The sequence below is a fragment of the Vanellus vanellus genome (assembly GCF_965231255.1).
Source record: "Vanellus vanellus genome assembly, chromosome: Z".
NCBI classification, from domain to species: domain Eukaryota; kingdom Metazoa; phylum Chordata; class Aves; order Charadriiformes; family Charadriidae; genus Vanellus; species Vanellus vanellus.
Window position 1 is genome coordinate 63,092,059 of NC_138908.1, and position 20,276 is coordinate 63,112,334.

Genomic DNA, 20,276 nt, shown 5'->3' on the forward strand with positions numbered 1-20,276 from the left:
ACTGGAGGGTGATGAGGGCCATTCGGGTGTGGAGGTGCCGGCAGGAGGCCACAGTGGGGACAAAGCTGTCAGCATGGCCTCTGTCTGGTGCACACGATTTTGAACAGCTTCAGGACAGGTGGCCTGACTGGTGGCCAAGAGGTTTGGACAGTCATGCCCCAGTGGTTGGAAAGGGGGAAGTGAGAAGGCTGGAAAGCATTCACTGCAACAGCTTGTGCTTTGGTTTTGAAAGCTTCTTGAAGCTTGAAAAGCTTCTGGATCATTACTCGACTTCCATGGAGCAATCAGCCATGCTCTTAGTGCCAGCATGTCAAAGTGGAAGGTCAGTCCATCTGCTGGGCTGGCCGGGTGCTCCTCTGCAGCCTGCTGAGCGGAGGCGTTGGGAGGTCCTTGGAGCTGCATCCCCTCACACCACTTGGTCCTTCTTCCCACTGCGGGGTCATTGATGGTGGGCCTTGGGCGCAGGTGGTAGCGCCACTGTGGGGATCTGCTGCACACCCACTCCCTGGCCATGGTCCTCTGCCCGTGGGCAGATGAGCTGACCATGTACTACTAGAAGTTGTCATCCACCCTTGACATGTTCAGGACATGGTCGAAAGGCGACCTGCAGAGGGGGCACGCAGCTCTCATGGTGGCCCACTGCTGGATGCAGCTGAAGCAGAAGGCATGGAAGCAGATGTTGATGTAGGCTGCGTTGTTGATCTCGCCCAGGCAGATGGGGCACAGGTCGTCTGCTGCTGCCTCCCACCACCTTGCCTGCTGCAGCTGGCTGGTGGCTGCTGTTTCAGCAGAGCTGCTCTGCACTGGAGGCCCCTCAGCACCCAACGCCATGTCCTGCCAAAAGAGATGTACAAAGTGCCTGAGCATTCCTGGGGCTGGGAACAGAAAAGCAAAGAAAGCCCCAGGAAGCGGAGGGAGAGGGGAGGTAAGGGCCTCCCAAAGGGTCTCCTTGTGGGCTGAAAAGTGGCAGCAGAAGCAGCCCCGTGGGACAGCCAGTCCCAAGGGCCACCCTCCGCACCTGCCTGTCCCCCTTGGCTCCCCGCAGGGGTGCTGCCCACAGTCCAAGACCCCCCTACCTCCTGCATTCTCCTCCCAGACAACCAGCACCACTCGAGCTTGCACAGGATACCTGCAGGAGGTGGTCAGGGAAAGTGGAGGAACTGTCTGGGAGCCTTCAGTGGGCCCCTACAAACCCCCTCAAGCCCACAGCCCTGGGACAGCCACCATGCAGGACCCACAGCACCCCTGCCAGTCAAGGCTCTGCACAAAGGCAGCACTCCAGGGGAAGGTCCACAGTCTTGATGGAGCTTGCACGCTGTGCATGTGCACTGCCAGGAGGTCTGGACCAAAGGTGCCGGGACAGAGTCTGTGTCTGCTGAAGAGCAGCAAGGATGGGGCCATCTCAGATGCCCCCCAGTGACTTCACAGGGTTCTCTGGGACTGCCTGCCAACCTGGTAATGGGCAGCCCAGTAATGCAGGTGGGGAACCCCAGTGACCTCCCGGGTTCCAAGGGAGCGCCCTGACTGGGCTCCTCCAAGAATGCTGTCAGGGAAGAAGGACTTGCCCCTTGTCTGCCACAGGAAAGCCCCAGAGCTTGGAAGGGACCTCTGGAGGTCATGTTGTCCAACTCCCTTGCTTGAGCAGGGCTGCCTACAGCTGTTTGTCTGGGACTGTGTCCAGGTGGCTTTTGAAGATCTCCGGGGATAGAGACCCCACCAACTCTTTGGGAAACTTATGCCATTGCTCTATCACCATCACAGTAAAACACTGTTTCCTGATATTCAGGAGGAACCTCCTGTGTTTCCGTTTGTGCCCATTGCCTCGTGACTGGGCAGCAGTGGAAAAGGCCTGGCTTCATCTCCTTTACACTCTCCGTCCAGACATTTGTACAGCTTGATGGGACCATTCCTGAGCCTTCTCTTCTCCAGGCTGAGCAGTCCCAGCTCTCTCCTCTTTTGACCATCTGGCAACTCTTCTAACACAGCCCAGGAGACTGATGGCTTTCTTGGCCACCAAGGCACACTGCTGGCTCATTTTCCATTTGGTGTCCATCAGGATCCTTTTCTGCAAAGCTGCTAGTTAGTCAGCCTCCAGCATATACTGGTGCATGGGCTTGCTCCTCCCCAGGTGCAGGACTTTTCAATTCCGCTAGTTGAACTTGATAATGTTCCTTTCAGCCCAATTCTCCACCCTGTTGAAGTTCCTTTGGGTAGCAGCATGACCCTCCGGGCATAACAACAAACTTGCTGAGGGTACACTCTGCCCCATCATGCAATTCATTAACAGAGATGTTGAAAAATATTGGACACAGTATTACCCCACTGCTAGTTACTGGCTTCCAACTCCTGCCTTAGCATGGCAGAAACTCTGAGGTGATGGTCTTCTTAGTCCTCATGCTGATTCTATAGCCACATAATTTGAAATTTCTTAGCTTTTTCTCCCTTTTCTTATCTTGTGTGTCTAGCATTTGTTGATTTGTTCATGCCAGCCATGCCTAGGTAACAATTTTTAAGTATGATGCTACAGAGACATCTGAAAAATTCATTCTGATATGAAATAAAAGAAATGAAACACAAATTCATTTGGAGTAACTTGGTACTGTGAGCAGAGGAGGAGGCTGAGAGCAGAAAGAAGGAGGCCTGATAGCTGGAATACATAGGATTTTAGTGGGGGCAAGGAAAGTGTTTCTTTCTAGGAGTACAAGAAGCTGATCATCTGCTGGAACCTGAGGTGGGTAGTGCGGGGTTTGAACTGAATAGTCAGGATAGACTTTACTGAAAGTTTTGTGTATGAGTGGGTTGCTGTTTGAGGTTGTTGAGGAGAGAAAAGGTGATAGAATTATGTTGAGAGCACTGAAGTGCATGCCACCATGGTAGAAAGCAGACCAGAGAACAGAGACAGTTACCTACACGCAAGAGAAGAAACCCTGGGCAAGGGCAGAAGATGGAGCACATGTATAAAAGCCAGAGGGGTGGGTGAACATTCTAACAGTAAAGGAGACTTTTAAAGTTGGAGTACTGCTGCATTAGATCCTATATATGAGTAAAAAGTGTCTTAATAATTGTGAAGACTTCAGGTAGTCCTTTTCAAATTATTTGTCCTTGGAGAAAGAAAAGGGTTTAAATTTAGCAAAGAGTTAGAGGCATCTTTTTTCCTGCTTATGACAGGAAACAAGGACAGGCTGCCAGTTCCATATAAAAAAGAAAAGAACAACCACCACTGTCAAAAGAGATAGAAAAAAAGAATTAAACTATATGTGTCTACATATCAGCTCAGCTGGTTATTCAGTGTGTGGCAATGAAAAAAGCAGCTCATGGATGAATTACAAAGTTATAAGCATCCTAGCATCGGCTGATAGCAAGGAGCAGGGAAGGACACAAAAAGAACCTCTGATACATCTTTCAGTGCTCAGCAGGAGGGCCAAAAAATAACTCCAGCACTACAACGTGGGAGGAGAATACCAGTTTTGCAGTTAGTTGTAATTGCCCCTCATCTTGAAGTATCACCTAAAATATTTTTCTCCTCTTTCAGTCCCATTTTCCCCACCACCCTCAAGCCTTTCAGCAGGAGATGATTATAAACACAGTTTTTAGTCATGGTGAATTGGACTGTATTTATACTTTCTTCCACTATGGCTATTTCTTATGGCCTGAAATGACGGTATGAAGGACAGTGTCCTACATGAGAAAAACCATGCTGAGGTAACAAAATTCTTCAAACTAAATTTTAAAATAACTAAGCCATTTATCAACAAGCTTGGAATTTTTCTGATACACAAATTGGTATAACTTTATAAGAAAAAGCTGATTCAACTCATTTTATATTTAAGCATATTCCATAGTTTGCTGAGAACTCAAAAGCTTTGACAACTTTTTATCTTTCTGCTCCCTCCAGAGCAATACAGTCTTAAGGAGAATACTAGCTGGTTAAACTGAAATTTTGCTACTGACTTAAGTGGGCTAGGTTTTCGATAAGTGGGTTATTATGGAAGCACAGAGGTGGAACAGTTTCTTTTGGGAAGGAAAAAAATATATGTTTTTTCTAATATTGATTAGGCAGGAGAAGAGAAATAAAAAACCCAAATTCTCAGCTTCAAGATGTCAGTCATCATACAGGGGATTATATAACAAATGAAATAAAAGATAAAACTTGATGTTTTCTGTAATCCTTACTAATGTCCTATGGAAACTAAGAAGAAAGGAGAAATAGCATATTTGCTTCCAAATACAAATTATGACACTATTCAGTTACATTATCTAGTAATATTTCTTAGATGAGGCTCTTAGGTCAGAGGTTAAGAAACTTCAGATGTTTAGACTAAGTATCACTAACCCATGTAACAGATAGTCTGGGGAAAAAAATCACAGAATTAATAACCCTGTCCAAGGTCATCAGAAACCAGCAGGTCTGCTAACGTGGCCCAAACTTGGGTTCTGAGGCCCAAACTAACAGCCTGTCAAGTCAGCCACAATATTTCTCTTTAAATGTGCTTCCTGGCTGATGTGTGCATTGGTCGTATTATTTCTTTGTCATTTTTCTTTGATTTTATTAGTACAATAAACTATCTGGATTGTGTCGAAGTTTAGATCCATTTAATCTCACCACAAAGAAACATCTATTATGGGTACAAGGAAATTAGTGTCAAAAGGTATACAGAGCAAACGCTTTATTTTAGTTCATCCTTTGCATTGATTGTGAAAAATTTTGGATATAGACTCAGCAAAAGAAGTATGCACATAACCACCAGTCGAGTGGTGCATTAACTGCACAAAATGCGGTACATTAAACAATGTGCATTCACTGTCTTTATCTTGTTTAGTTGAGTTGAATAGACCAGTAGAACTGCAGGAGCTTAGGTGCACTTACATGGAATATTTTTAAGTGCTTGTTTTATTATTAGCTTAAGATATTGTCTCAGGGATTTCTGAGTAAATATAAGAGCAAAATAGGCAAAGATTAGTGTAGGGTTCTATGGCATTTGCAGTAATAAACAATTTTGGATACTTTCTAAAGTCTGGCAAGGTAACATAATAAGTATAGGTTGGTTCATTGTTGTTAGTTTTTTTGAATGGTTCTGTAAGCTTACATAAACTCAGGGAAGTTTATTTCTCAAGGTTCTCGCTCATGCTGATGCACAAAAGGTAGCCCTGCTATGGATGAAGTTCATAACAGGGAGCTAAGTTAGCCTTCTGCTCTACAGAAACATACATTCACTGCAGAGGCAGTATGGGGAAATCAGTCTTTCTGAAATAGTTTTCTTTCAGAGGCTCCATGGAGGTGCTTCAGATGGCCATTAGACATATCTAAACTGTGGGAGATAGGAAAGAACTTCCTAAACCTCACTAGGAAGCGGACATGTTCCCTGGCCACAGCCCAGATACCTGTTGGGAAGCAACATTTCCCTTTTTCCCCCACCTGCTCTGTTTTTCTTTAGGAAACGCTGAGTGCACAGACAGAGGGAGCAATGGTGTATTCCAACAGGATCTCTACTGGGACAGGACTGGGCACAGAAGAGTGCATTTGGTCTCCTGAAGGAATATAGTTGTAGTGTGCAGTAAGGGAGACTGTGTAGATACTGTGAAGAAACAGTATCTCTGTGGGGAGATGTCAATTTCTAACCCAAAGTTTGCTAGCAAGAAAAGTGAGAACAACATCCTTCTTTTAATAAAATCCTCTCTAGCACTTCTGAGCTTTTCTCTACACTGATACATAGCAAGCTCTCAGTAGGGAATAGTGAAACCTAGGAGGTATTTGTTCCTAGCTGCTATTTTCTTCATGCTGCCCGAAGATCCTACTACAAGTAATCTACCCTGCTTAGGAATACTGTGATTCAAATATTGTTAGTGCTCAACTAAGGCTCTAAAATCCCCATTTTACAGTTTGCCCAGGTGCTTTCTCTTAACAGTAATTTTTAACCATAGGAGATTCTGGTGGTCATTTTTTTTCCTCATGACTCCATGTTAATCACTATGACACTTGAAATGCAAACAAGATTTAAAGTCAGTTTTGTAGCCTGAAGTCAGATATCAACTTTCTTTTCTTCCCTTTCTAATAAATTAACCCAGAGGAGGACTGTCTTCACTGATATATCACATGGAGGATTCTTTGTACTTGGACTCTTGTGACTACAGATAATAGCAGTATTCCCCTTTGTTCTGCTTACATGCTGGATGTCAGATGCCTCACCAACCTGAAGGGCTCCTGAAGCAGGTGCCAGTTTTAGCCACTTGTTGGATGGTCACTGTATCAGCTTGCATCTGTGCACTGCCTTGCTGACTCAAAAGCTCCAAGGATGTTGCTCAGAGCTGCTCTCAAATTTGTAATTTTATCACACGAAGAAGAATTTTTAAGAGCTGAGGCTTTCTCTGAGCCTGTAACTTGATAGCTAGAAACAAAGAATTAATAACTGGATCTGCTTTTTTAGTCATTTTTGAACTGTTCATTATCAGCAAATTTTCTTTACAGATTACTTGGAAAGATTTATATGGGGCTAAGTTGTCTGACCATTAAAATCTGTCTGTCCCATTTTCTGAGTTATTAAGAAAAGATCTAGATGAAATTCCTGTATCTGAAATCTCAGCTGTAGATACCGCCCAGCTTGCTGTGGCATCAGTAGTTGAAGCAGAAACTATATCAATGAAATTGAAATGAACGACATTGTCAACTTGTCTCAGCAGAAGTCCTGGTGCAGTTCTTTGTTGAAAGAGCCACTGAACAGTACAGATTAAGAGCATAATGGATACCACACTAGAACTGACCAGCATTCCACCTGTGCCTTATTCTGTTTCAAAAATGGAAGGAGGAGAAGGGACAGCATGCAAGTTTGACCACTTATAGTCATCCTTTTACCTTGTAATTCCCCAGCATGTGCCATAGTTAACATTAAGGAAGTATCAAATCTTACTGTAAGATAGAGAAGATGAAACCAAGAAAATAATTTGAATTTTACTTTTTATGTCCAGCAGTCATGTTGCAACCTTTCATAAAATCAATTACTAATACATGAGTAATTATTTGTAGCTTATGATTATTTTGGGTTTTTTTTTTGCCCATGGAAGCTGTGGAGTCCCCATCCATGGAAGTGTTCAAGGCCAGGTTGGATGGGGCTTTGAGCAACCCTGTCTAGTGGGAGGTGTCCCTGCCCGTGGCAGGGGGAAGGTGGAACTAGATTATCTTTAAGGTCCCTTCCAACCCAAACTATTATATGATTCTATGATTCTGTGATTTTGCAGAAGTTTGTTTCTGTTTACACAGAGCAGCCAGTGGCATTTATAATAGAGTTCTATACTAGATTGACTAATGTGTATGGGTTTTAAGATCCCAGAGTTTCCCTCCAAAGTGTTTCTCCTCCTTCAAAGTACTGTTTGTTAAAGTCTAATTTTTTATTTGTTTTTCCTTATAACTGGTTTTAGTAAGGGCTGTAATTGTTCATTCAGTGTTAAATAACAATTAATATTTCTCCCGCTAAGAATTATCAACACATTTAAAGCCTGATTTATGGTTTTATGGGTGAAACTGGATGGGCAGTCTGTTCAGCAGGGCAGGTGTTTCCTCCAGATGCAAGTAAAGGACACAGCATGTCATTCCTCTGCTGTCAGAACAAAGCAGTAAAACCCACAGGCTCCATTGGCATTTCACCCCTGTCCAGTGCTGCCCGTGTAATAGTGGTAAACTCTAAATCCTACTAGCTATTCTGAAGAGTCAAGTAACAACATGACTCTATCCTGCCGGTGGCACATCACGGAATCACGGAGTTTTCAGAGTTGGAAGGGACCTCTAGAGATCATCTAGTCCAACTCCCCTGCTTAAGCACGATTGCCCAGAGCACATTTCTCAGGACTGCATCCAGGCGGGGCTTGAAAATCTCCAGAGAAGGGGACTCCACAACCTCCCTGGGCAGCCTGTGCCAGTGCTCTGTCACCCTCACCGTAAAGAAGTTTTTCCGTGTATTTGAACAGAACTTCCTATGTTCTAACTTGTGCCCATTACCCCTCGTCCTGTCACTTGGAACCATTGAAAAGAGCCTGGCTCCATCCTCCTTCAACCCACCCTTTAGATACTTGTACGCCATAATAAGGTCTCCCCTCAGCCTTCTCTTCTCCAGGCTAAAGAGTCCCAGCTCTCTCAGCCTTTCCTCATAAGGGAGATGCTCCAATCCCTTAATCATCTTAGTTGCCCTTCGCTGGACTCACTCCAGCAGTTCCCTGTCCCTCTTGAACTGGGGAGCCCAAAACTGGACACAGTATTCCAGTTGTGGCCTCACCAGTGCAGAGTAGAGGGGGAGAATGACCTACTTCGACCTACTGGCCACACTCTTCCTATGCAGCTCAGGATTCCATTGGCCTTTTTGGCAACAAGGGCACATTGCTGGGTCATGGATAATTTACTATCTACTAGGACCCCCAGATCCTTCTCCTCAGAGCTATTTCCCAGCAGGTCCACCCCTAACCTATACTGGTGCTTTACATTCTTCCTCCCCAGGTGCAGGACCTTGCACTTGCTTTTGTTGAACCCCATTAGGTTCTTCTCCGCCCAGCTCTCCAGCCTGTCCAGGTCACACTGGACGGCAGCACGGCCCTCTGGGGTGTCAGCCACCCCACCCAGTTTGGTATCATCAGCAAACTTGCTGAGGATACACTCTGTCCCCTCATCCAGGTCATTGATTAATATGCTGAACAAGATTGGACCGAGTATTGACCCCTGGGGGACACCACTGGTTACAGGCCTCCAACTAGACTCTGTGCTGCTGATCACAACCCTCTGAGTTCTGTCCCACAGCCAACTGTCAATCCACCTCGTTGTCACCTCATCTAGCCCATACTTCCTCAGCTTCCTAATGAGGATGTTATGGGAGACAGTGTCAAAAGCCTTGCTAAAGTCAAGGTAAATGACATCTACTATGGCCCATGTGGACCATAAGAGGTCAGTCAGAGGGTGGGATTTGTCTTTTATGGTTCAGATTTTTCAAGGACATTCAGAGATCGCACTGAAAGGTCGTATCATTAGGCTCTCAAGGGTTAGAAATGCCACAGATGAGGATGTACAGGCAAAGTTTGTAATTCCCTTTTGTGTATATATATATACACATTATGATGAACTAACAACATGACTGTAGCTATTTTTTGCACAGAATTCCTACCCCAGTCAGTAAACAGGACGGACCGATCCGCTTGGAAGACGATCTGCAGCAAAGGAAAACCTCCCTCTGAGAAGCCTTGTGTGTGCCGTTGCTTGGAAGGTAGGCATTTCCTAGTGGAAACTTAGTCTCTACCTGCACCGACAAAAGGCTTGTACTATAAAGGCTCTACGGAGAGCCACAGAGGTAGGTTTTAAGTGGAAGACAAATGAAATGAAAGAGGGGATGACTTTATAGTTCTAGGAGCTGAATTCTCTTCAGGGGAACCAAACTCCTCCTTGCCACAATACCTGTGTAATTCTAGCTGAGGGACGACTTTAAAGTTGGCAGGAGGGCTCTCCATCTTCTGGGAGACTCGAGATGTTGGGAATACTAGCTGTTAGGATTGTTAGTAGGATTTCTGTTTCAGCAGACTGAAGGATACATGAAGTGAGCATAATACACGCACGCAAAGCAGCTGAATGAAAGGACACAAGCAGCCTCATTCCTGTCATTCTCTAACCCTGACTCCTTGGCTTTCTATTTGAATTCCGTTGGCATAGTCTGTCATAGTTTTTTCTATGTCAAAGACTTGTGGAAAGGGGTTGAGGTTTTCCTTCTTACAAATCAGTGAAATACAGAAATCAGACTGGGATGTTGCCTTTCTCCTCTAGCTCTGTTCCCATTTTCTTCTGGCTTTTATGTTTCCCTTTGTCTTTTCAGTGTACTTTTACACTCTCAATCCTGTTCATTTAATGACCTTAAAAAGCTCTGTAGTAGCCCCATGTCAGTGCCTGCTGTCTTGCCCCACCAGCTGCCAGTATACTGCCAGCCTGACATTGCTCTCAAACAGCCCGAAGAAAAATCCATTTCCCCTGTCCTCCTGATGGGGCCAAATACCTCATTCTGCCCTTTCACTTCCTCTGCCTCATCTTCGTTGGTCAGACTCATAGCTTGTGGGCTGGGTAGGGCAGTCAATGCAGCCTTCAGTCCTGTCCCATTCAACCTCCCCCTTCTTTGGTCATGTCCTCCTGGCAGGACAGGACAGGGCATTGCTGCTCAGAGACTGCACAGCATCCCACAGTTAGAACAGAATAGACAAGACTAATTCCATTGGAAGGGACTTACAATGTTACCTAGTCCAACTGCCTGACCCCTTCTGGGCTGACCAAAAGTTAAAGCATATTTATGGAGGGCATTGTCCAAATGCCTTTTAAACACTGACAGGTTTGGGGCATCGATCACCTCTCTAGGAAGCCTGCTGCAGTGTTTGACCACTCTCTTGGTAAAGAAATGCTTCGTCATGTCTAGCCTAAACATCCCCTTGTGCACCTTTGAACCATTCCCAAGTGTCCTGTCACTGGATACCAGGGAGAAGAGCTCAGCACCTCCCTCTCCACTTCTCCTGCTCAGGAAGCTGTACAGAGCAATGAGGTCACCCCTCAGCCTCCTTTTCTCCAAACTAGATTAAGCCCAAAGTCCTCAGCTGCTCCTCATAGGACATGCCTTCCAGCTCTCTCACCAGCTTTGTTGCCCTCCTCTGAACACGTTCAATGACCTTCACATCCTTTTTAAATTGTGGGGTCCAGAACTGCACACAGTACTCAGGGTGAGGGATCGTTACCTCTATTTACTGGCTGGTGATGCTGCATTAGAAGCACCACAGAATGCAGTTTGCCCTCTTGACTGACAGGGCACACTGCTTGGCTCAGATTAAGCCTGCCATCAACCAGCACCCCCAGATCCCTCTCTGCAGGGCTGTGCTCCAGCTGCTCCTCTCCCAGTTTATACCTGTGCCTGGCGTTACTCCATCCCAGGTGCAGGATGGAGTTAGCTTTGGGCTTGTTAGATTTCATCCCATTAATAATTGCTCAATGCTCCAATCTACTTAGATGCCTCTGCAAGGCCTCTTGTCCCTCAAAGGAGTCAACAGCACCTCCCAGTTTGGTGTCATCAGCAAACTTGCTAACGGTGCATTCAGGTCCTGCATCCAGATTGTTGATAAATGTATTGAACAGAACCTGCCCTAGAACTGAGCCCTGAGGAGCACTGATGGTGACCAGATGTAGCCTCAAAGGCAGAGACATGCCTCTTCCTGGGCCTGTGCACAGCCTGACATTTAGGCCCTTGTTTGTCCACTGTCATCACAGTCAGAAGCGCTCAAAATCAGCGCAAACGACCAGGACGGAGCAGGTTGAACCACCTTTACCAAGTATTTAGCCTTAATCTCAGTGGGTGCTGTGTGATATTAACCTTAGCTGTATCAATGTAGACACTCCATAACGCATCAACTGCCAAGCACATGTGGTCTGAAAGTTAAAACAGACTGCAGTACCCTGAGAGATGCCACAGGGCAGAAGCAGAACCCCTCCCCTCCCATCCTGCCTTCCATTGCGGTTACCTGTTAAATTTTGACAGCAGATTCCCTTATTTCATAGGAACCAATGTAAACCTTAGGAATCCTTCTTGTGCAAATCTACGTTTTTGCCTTATGGGGAGTAAGTACCGTGAAGAGCACAACTCACATTTTGAGGAATTAAATGAGAAAAAAAAAAATCTGACCTGGAAGGCCAAATCGGTTCTGCAGGTCCAGCATATTAACACAACATATATCCCTGTGCTTGTCACGGCAGGAAATCTCAAACTTTTGGTACACACGCTGCAGGGACAGCGCGCTGTGCCCCCAGGCGACACCGTGCCGCTTCCCGCCGCTCTCCACCTCAGGAAGCGCCGCGTTCCCGCGGGCTCCGCCCGCCCCCGCCCGTCCCCACACACTCCCTGAGGGGCCGCTGGGGCCCCGCCCCAACTGTCCCCGCCCCAGGCGCCACCGGCTGCTCCCATTGGCTGAGCTGTTCCCCGGGGCGGGTCCCTGGGAACCGCCCGCAGCCGGCTGTGTGCCGCGCGGGGCAGCGCGAGCGTCTCCTCAGAGGGTCTGCCCCGCAGCTAGAAAGGGCCGTGGTGGACCAAGCCAGAAAACTTGGCGTTCTAAAAGAGGGGTGGGAGCCCTGAGTGGCTGCTGCCGGCACATGGCGAGTGCGACAGTGCCATGGGTGAACCCGTGGCCTGCCACAACATGGCTGTTGAGTCCTCCTGGTGAGCCCGCGGGCAGAGGGCTGGCAGGGCAGCCGCCCCGGCCGTCAGGAGGCGGCGAGATGCTCTCACGTTTTACACCTGTTTTGTGGCACCCTAAGGAGTGTTTGCCAATGAGGACTGTAGACTTAGAGTTTACTTTACCTGAACATCACACTCACCTGTTTTAATATTCAATGATCTTCAAGGTCCTTTCCAACCTAAACCATTATATGATTCTATGATTTATACGTTCTGGAAATACATTTACTGTTACCCAAACAGTGCTGCCAAAAGTGCTACCAGCAGTTTCGGAAACAAGAATTAGCGGTGCTCTCATTTTAACATCTTCCTCACAGCGCATCCCTTTTATTTATACTCTTTAGATTACAATCTTCCAAACTTTAATGAACATACTCAAAATTTTAGTTGCAAGTGTGCCCTCTCCTGAAACAGATTCTCCCGGACATACATGAATTATGTCATGGAGAGAGGACTTTTTCTGACCATATAATTTGTGACATTTAAAGACACAATACTAAAGATGTTGTCTTGCTGCTAGGTGTCATGGCTTGAGGTTCCTAATGTTCAACGTGTCAACAATGTTACTTGCATGCCAATCATGCCAAAGAAGACAAAACTTCACATAAACGTCATATAAATCTGCAGGCAGATACAGAAATTCTGAATTGGGCTGGAGAATGTCCGGGTCTGTAGCCTAACGCAAACTTTGCAGAGGCTTCATGCTGCTCACCAAGCTGTTGGAAAGGAAACTGGAGGAGAAGGAGCAAGAGCTATGTCCTGTGAAGTACAAGATGAAGTACTGGAGGGAACAATGCATGTTTGTAAAGCACTAATGCTGTATTTTCACACTTCGCTGAAGAAGAGTACTGTCATCCTGGTTAAATTTCCATGAAGTACCATTTTCACTTTATCTCCTGTAGATTGCCTGTGTTTTCTAAGATTTTCCTCTTCTTGTGATGATACTCTGTAATGTGATGGCCATACTGTGCAATTCTAACTCAGAAAAAGCACTTTTTAATACCTTGGCTAGTAAGTTAGCCATAATATTCTTTTCTAGATACACAGCATATTGTCACCTTAATATTAAAAATACAGACAGCAGCAGCTAACACCTGATTTCTGATGTTTGCTGAGTAGCCAGTGCAATTAATGTGTTATAAATAGCATTCAATATAATTAGAATTCACATAATAAAAGGAGGACACCTATGCAGACTTGTATAAAGAGGAAGTAATTAAAACCATAGCATACTACCTACCTAAAGGTGTAGAGTTAGGGTTTCCATGGCAACCTTAACTCTGCATTTCCTGCCTTTTGTGATTTCAAAAGCTCAGCTTCAGTTTTGCTTTAATATAGTATTTCACACTGAATACTTTTACCAATAGAAGGATTATTTTGAAATCTGACATTTCTAGGGCTCCTAATACTAACCTAGTTTGCGCAGCAACATTATAAATTATTCAGAAGAAACTTTACTAATACATAGCTCACAACAAAGACTGAACTTGCCTCAAGCTAGTGTAATGTATTATGGATATGCGGTAGCCTCTGCATAGATACGGTGCTGGCAGCTTCCCTTTGGAGCCCTTGTTCATTTTCTCCATGACACTGGATGAAAAACTATCTGGCCTGAAAAATGCCAGATTAAAACTGAAGGCAAGAAGGAACACAACTGCAAATGTAAAATGGGAAAAATACTAGTGTATTTGAATTACAACTCATTAAAGAATATATACCAAATGCACCTGGAAAAATACTGGTTGCAAATAAAAGCAACGCTGTGAATTACTGCTGCATTATTGTTCCAATTTTGAACCTATACCTTTTGGTTAGACTTCTGTAACAGACCAGCAAGTGTGTATGGGTACACAGATATGTGTCCATCTCTTGGCTGCCTGTATTTTAAAATGAAAGTCCCTTTTATAGCTTACTAGTAACATAAGTGCTAGCAACTTGAGAGAGGACCTGGGTTTTCAGAGCCAAAGTACATAGGTCCAACTCTTTATAGGCTGCTTTACTTAAATGCTAAGTAAAAATTATGCTTTTAGTTATTCCTATTGTAAGGCTTCATGGAAAAGCCCTGAAGAAAACACATTTACACATATTGCAAAGTTTAAGATAATCTTTGAATTTGTTAACAAAAGTGTTCTGTTTTCTTGAATAAAAACTCTTAAACACATTTTATTTCAAAGTTTTTATGATACATGGAAATGTTCCTCATTCTGCCAAACGTATTTTAAATTTGGCAAACTTTCCAACAGCATTTGTGTAAGGAGACTTGTAATGCCAAGAATAGTAATATCTTTAATAATCTGCTCTGGGGGGCTATAATTGAGGAATTTCTTAGTCAACAGGCACACATCTTTGCCAGCATAGCTACTACATAATTTTTTTTTTCCATAAAATACTGCCACCATTTACATCCACGTGACGAAATTTAGTTCTTAAACATGGGAAAACTCCTGAATCAAATAAACTGGGTGTTCAGATGCATTTTCCAAAAACATGTAAGCAATCAAAACCAGACATAAAAATCTGACAAAAACAGTGAAGAAATTAAATACAACAGAACTTAAGATAACCACCAACAGCTAGCTCTTGCACTCTACTCAACCTTTGGCATAGCACATAGGAAACATTAGGAAAAAAGACAGCAGGTAGCAAGTTATATTTTATTTATTAATTCATAGTAGGACCTTCCCAAGTTGTTCAAATCTAAATATGCTCGTTGAGACCTTGTAACTTCTAAGTGCATGCTTAGTGAAGTCAGGTATAAAATAGACGTAATACTTACTATCTCTATAAAATGCCTATTTCAAGAGAGAAAAGACGTTTACATCTGTCTGTCCCCCAGTTTGGGGATGTCAATATATGCACAAATTAAGTTAATGAGTAGGTATTGCCTCCAGATACATTAACCCTAAATTGATTTTTCTCAGCCACTGAGAAAAAACAGGCCAGAGTGAAATATCTACTAGACATTTGCAACAATAACCAAATTCCTTCTTAAATACCTAACCCTCAGGAACTGACATATTGGACAAATCCTTCAAAAACTTTACTGACTAGTTTAGGACTTGGGGAACATGAATATCTTGCCAAGAGTACAATGGATTAAAACAAAACTAAGTGAAAAAAAAGTTTTGTAGATTTGTGAAGAATTAATTGGCATCATCCACTGTTTTCAATCAAAATTCATGACCCTGTTTAGTTATTTTAAAACTTGTCTTTAGTCACATGCAAGACAAAATATTAAAATTCAGAAAAATCCAGAAATTAGACCTTCCTTTAAAAATGTATTTAAAGGAATTTAATTACAAAAGTTACAAAACCAAAGGACTGAAGTAATGAAATTACTAGCAAATATACTCACTAATCTAACCAGTGCACAGCATTAACCATTTATCAAAACAGCCGTAATTCTTATCAAAAACAAATAGTGTATTTTCAACAGTAATCTAAAACGGCCTCGTCCAAACAACTCATCTGAAAAAGATACAGGGATCATTCATATGTAGACGTGGTTTTAGATCATCCCAAATAAAGAAAACTGTAAATATATATTTTGCTATAAATCAGCCCAGTAGATTTATAAAACATGTATTTTATAATTTTAAGTTGGAATTCATAGATATAACATATATGTTTGCACTATTACTTAACATTTTCATATCAATGCCTATGATACACTAATTGAATTTCATAAATACTGTATACTATGTGATATGTATATACATATATAAAAATTAGCATATTGTACTTAACAAATATATCAACTCTCTCACTTAAAAAGCACTAAAGAAAGCATATAAAGGTGTACATGAACATCACTGAACCTGGCTGAATGCTGAATGCTCTTGCTGGATCTCAAAAAAAAAAAGAGTCTATGACCTTTGGAAGAGGGGGCAAGTCTCTCATGAAGACTATAAAGATGTAGCGAAGCTATGCAGGGAGAAAATAAGGAGAGCCAAAGCACAGCTAGAGCTCAACCTGGCTGCAGCTGTTAAGGATAATAAAAAATGTTTCTATAAATTCATTAATAACAAAAAGAGGATTAGGGAAAATCTCCCTCCTTTATTGGATGCAGAGGGAAACATAGGTACAAAGGATGAGGAAAAGGCTGAGGTGCTCAATGCCTACTTTGGTCAGTCTTTAGCAGTGGAACTAGCTGTTCCCTGGACACCCAGCCTCAAGAGCTAGGAGACAGGGAGGGGAAGCAGAATGAGAGCATCACGATTAAAGAAGAAGAGATCAGTGACCTGCTATGCCGTTTGGATGCACACAAGTCTACAGGACCAGATGGGCTACACCCAAGAGTGCTGAAAGAGTTGGCAGACGTGTTCGCCAAACCGCTTTCCATCATTTACAGGAAATCATGGCTAACTGGGGAGGTCCCAATGGACTGGAGGGTGGCAAATGTAACACCCATCTATAAGAAAGGCAAAAAGGAGGATCCAGGTAACTATAGATCTGTCAGTCTAACCTTGATACCAGGGAAGGTCATGGAGCAGGTCATCTTGAGTGCCACCAAAACCCACATAATGGGAAACCAGGGGATCAGGCCTAGTCAGCATGGGTTTATGGAAGGCAGGTCCTGCCAGACAAACCTGATCTCCTTCTATGACAAGATAACCAGAATATTGGACGAGGGAAAAGCTGTTGATATTGTATACCTGGACTTTCAAAAAGCATTCGATACTGTCCCCCATACAATTCTTGTGGAAAAACTGGCTTCGCACGGCCTGGATGAGCATACGATCCGCTGGATCAAGCACTGGCTGACTGGAAGGTCCCAAAGAATGGTGCTCAATGGATTTAAATCCAGCTGGCAGCCGGTCACAAGTGGTGTGCCTCAGGGCTCAGTGTTGGGACCATTTCTGTTTAACATCTTTATTGACGATCTCGATAAGGACATAGGGTGTATCATCAGCAAGTTCGCAGATGACACCAAGTTAAGCAGGAGTGTTGATTCCCAGGAGGATAGGGAAGCTCTACAGAGGGACTTGGATAGATTGGACCATTGGGCCAACATCAAGTTTCAACAAGGGCAAGTGCCAGGTTCTCCACTTGGGCCACAATAACCCCATGCAGCGCTACAGGCTTGGGGAAGTGTGGCTGGAAAGCTGCCTGGCAGAAAGAGACCTGGGGGTTCTAATTGCCAAGCGGCTGAATATGAGCCGGCAGTGTGCCCAGGTGGCCAAGAAAGCCAATGGCATCCTGGCTTGTATTAGAAATAGCGTGGCCAGCAGAAGCAGGGAGGTCATTGTGCCCCTGTACTCAGCACTGGTGAGGCCACACCTCGAGTATTGTGTCCAGTTTTGGGCACCTCAATACAAGAGAGATATCGAGGTGCTGGAGTGAGTGCAGAGGAGGGCAATGAAGCTGGTGAAGGGCCTAGCAAACAAATCATATGAAGAGCAGTTGAAGGAGCTGGGACTGTTTAGTTTGAGGAGGAGGAGACTGAGGAGACCTCATCACTCTCTACAACTATTTGAAAGGACACTGTAGAGAGGTTGGTGCTGGTCTCTTCTCACAGGTAATTAATGACAGAACAAGAAGGAATAGCTTCAAGCTCCAACAGGGTAGATTTAGACTGAACATTAGGAAAGAATTTTTCACAGAAAGGGTGGTCGGGCATTGGAATAGGCTGCCCAGGAAGGTCGTTGAGTCACCATCCCTGGATGTGTTTAAGAGACGTTTAGATGTGGTGTTGGGGGATATGGTGTAGGGGAAAACTTTGTAGAGTAGGGTAGATGGTTGGACTTGATGGTCTCTTCCAACCTAGACAATTCTATGATTCTATGATACTATGAACATCAGAACTAGGATGCGGCACAGTGGGAAAAAAATACTGCATTTGTTTAATTAAGAACACAATTAATTTTCCTTTCAGTATTTATGTGGTAAAATTTTGCTTTTAATATGGTGGATATTTACATAGACACCTGCCAGGCTTCAGCAATTGATTTGTGCCTTTTAAATATTGTTTCTTAATGTACACCTAATTTAAGTTCTTTGTATTATTATTATTATTAAAACATTCTATTGTTTTCCTGAGGAAAGATGCTTTTTGCCTGGTACGTAAAATTTATTTTAGACCTAAATCTCTGGTTTGGCTTCAGTCCCAGAATATCCTGATTTCTAAACAAACTGCAAAGCATATCATATGAGTATCATGATTAAAAAGCTGCAGTCTTAACTGTGGATCCTGCACCATATTAATCCTTTTTATAGCTCCATTTATTTCATTGGAGTTACATTTCTTACTTTAATATACTTGCCATGCTTGGGCTCAGTACATAATACTTAAAATGAAGCACTGTAGTGATACAAGTTTCATTATTTCAGACATGGTCCTGGAGACTAATAACATCATAAATGATCATACATTACAGCTGGTTTTGAAACTGAAACATGTTCCAAGTAAGTTAAGTAATTTCCCAGTAGGGAAAGCATGAGTACATGTTTTTAATCACTCTTAATCAGGTAACACTTTTAAAAGCAGTAGTATCGAGTGCTCTTTCATGAGGCTGTTTGCTGTGGTAAAGCACATTCTGAACATACACCTGTCTTAGTTCCCATAGGCCTTCTCTGGTGCCAAGAGATAGAACAAAGGCCCTATAGACTTTTTAAGATTAGACAAAGGTTTCTGTAGAGAAAAAGCGCTTTTTCCTTCATTTTTTTCTCCTTCAACTATTGAACGTTGAGCTGCTTTGACCAAACTTTCCAGTGCTATTTACCTTCAGACAGCAACTATACCTGGAGCACTTCAGCTCTAAAAGTTTCAGAAAATTTGAAATGGCAGCAAACAGGAACTTCAATGTTGCAAATTTGTTTCCATGCTATGAGAGAGATTGCAGCTGGTTTATCAGAGACCTCTTTGCTAATGACTTCTGGAAACCACTCTCTTTTCTATCTATCAGAAATAAAATTCAGCCTCTCCTTCTATTATAGATCATAAATTTCTTTCTTTGGTCACAGTTTCTTTGTTGTTATTCCAATAAATTAGTTTTACAAGCTGTTCTGTTACAATAAATATACCATTTTTATTCTAAAGCAGTATTTCTCTTTGGAGGCAGTAACAGAGGACCAGTTCTAATCCTATTCTATTTTGGGGGATCTGGTGGAATCTCTAGTGTTAGTTCTCAAATTCCTTATTGCAGTTTTTCAGTTGAGTAACTCTTAACCAGCATTCTGATTCTTTGCTTGAATGACTAAAACCAGAAGTAAGGCTTTGTAGGTCTTTCCTGACAGAAGAGGATCTAACCCGTTAAATTTCCAAGATCACAGTTGGGGTCAGGAAGCAAGAAGGCACACGTTGAAAAAAAATATAGAACAGCGCTCAGCATGTCAAAGCACTGAGATTTGTCTCAGAAAGCTGTTGGTGATTTGTAAAATGTCAGGTTATTTCAGGTGCCTCACTGAAATGTGTAGCTATTTTGACAAGTGGATGCAAGTAAGACATGGGGAAAAATCGTTCAGAGTGAACAGTCTGTGCCACAAAAAAAAGGTTAAATTTAGTATGTAGATTAAGGCAAATGCAAAGTATCAAGGTGCCTTGTGCCAAGGAGCAGAGAAAAAGAAAAGGAAAACCAAAGCAACACAAGTTACTTTAACTGGGTAAATGCATTCCTAAATATTTTTTTGTTTCCTTTTCTCTGTACAGAAAATGTTGATGCTTAATACACTGCTATAAACACTGCCTGCTACCAGGTATGTTGATTGTATTAGGTTGTATTTATTGCAGGCCCTATGGCAAATGTGAGAAACCTCAAAGAATGACATGTTATTGGTTAATGGATTGATTATGGTGAGAAGAGTGATCAAATGGTCTGGAGAACACCACTTGAATGGGCCAAGTGGGGAGCGAACTCCAGCTATCTGGAGTTGTATCACTGACTTTAAGAGCTAAGACACAGAGTTTCTGCCTTGAGCAGAAACTGGAAAGTTAAGTTTCAATTCCAAACAAATAGCATATAAAGAAGGCTGAGCTCCAGATGAAAATCAAAGTCCTGCATAACTAGGCACTGGTAGGATTCTCATGAAACTAAAGATCTATTATGTACT